At 32.1% G+C, this 1,346-nt stretch overlaps 1 pseudogene; it reads right to left on the bottom strand.

Annotated features, from left to right (window-relative positions):
• Positions 1–826: 826 nt before the first annotated feature.
• LOC140521812 (U6 spliceosomal RNA) lies at positions 827–924 on the bottom strand (annotated as a pseudogene).
• Between the last annotated feature and the right edge of the window lie 422 nt (positions 925–1,346).

Consider the following 1,346-nt stretch of genomic DNA (forward strand, 5'->3'; position numbering starts at 1 on the left):
CTGGGAGTTACTAAAGAAAGGTAAAAATAGCCTCTCTTCAAATAGCTTAATTTTAATGGAGAGAGAACATATAAATAAATGATACATACTAAGTAGATCCTTAGTGGTTTTTTTCCAGATCTAAATATTTGACTCTATAATCCTAGTCCTTCTATGTAGTAACTTCTAGTTCCACTCTATAAATTTTGAAACTGTGGTTCCCAAGATATGTATTCATGTAACCAAATGACTAAGGTAGGAAGAGTGGGGGTTTCATATCTACTAGACAATTATGAAAAGCTAGCCTGAATCTATGTGAATTGATTTTGATGAAGGTGTAAGAATCATAGGATAAGTTATAATAACAAGTCAGGGTTTCAAGACTGGTAAGATATCCAATTGATTTAAAAAAATAAATATTATTTATATCTTTTGTTTTTACACCTGTATTTCTCAGTGTATCTCTCTCTCTTTCCCTCTCAAAGAGCTATTTCTTGTAACCAGGAATAAAAATTAGAGGGGAAATGTATAGCAAAATAAATAACACATTGAAAGAGATCTGGTCTTATCCAGTATTCCACATTCACAGTCCTCTTCCTCTCTAAAGAAGTGGGGAAGATGTCTTTAGGTATCTCATTACGTGATTTAGTCATTTTAATTTTACTCAGGTTTGGTTGCTGTTACAGTCATTGTACATATTGTTTTCTGGTTCTACTTGCTTTACTCTGATTCATTTCATGTCTCTTCCTATATTCCATGATTTCTCAAAGCACAGAAATATTTACCTACAATTAGATTCATGCATCACAATTTGTTTATCCATTTCCCAATTGATGCATATCTCTTTTAAAATCTGGAGTGCTTCATGCTATTCTTGTTCAGGAACCATGCTAATCTTCTCTGTGTTATTCCAGTTTTAGTGCCTGTGCTGCCAAAATGAAGATCAACTAATTTTTTTTTTACAAATTCATTATCTTTTCAACCAACAAATATTTATTTCATCTTCTATCCATTCCTGCCCCCATCTAGTTAAACAAAAGAAGAAGATAACCCTTGTAAGAAATATACATAGTTCAAGGAAAGCAAATTGCTACATTGGCTATATCCAAAAATGTTTGTCTTATTCTTCATTTTGAGTCAATTTCCTCCCTGTCAGAAGGTGAGCAAAATGTTTCATCCTTAATGCTCTAGAATTATGGTTTGTCCTTTCATTGACTAGTTTTCAAGTCTTTCAAAATTATTTTCCTTTATAATGTTGCTTTTTTTGTACATCTTGTTTTCTTGGTTCTGTTTGCTTCACTCTATCTCAGGTTATACAGGTTTTCCCTCTTTTCTCTGAGACTATTCCTTTTATTGTTTTCTATAGT

Source organism: Notamacropus eugenii, chromosome 1, assembly GCF_028372415.1.
Source record: "Notamacropus eugenii isolate mMacEug1 chromosome 1, mMacEug1.pri_v2, whole genome shotgun sequence".
NCBI classification, from domain to species: Eukaryota; Metazoa; Chordata; class Mammalia; order Diprotodontia; family Macropodidae; genus Notamacropus; species Notamacropus eugenii.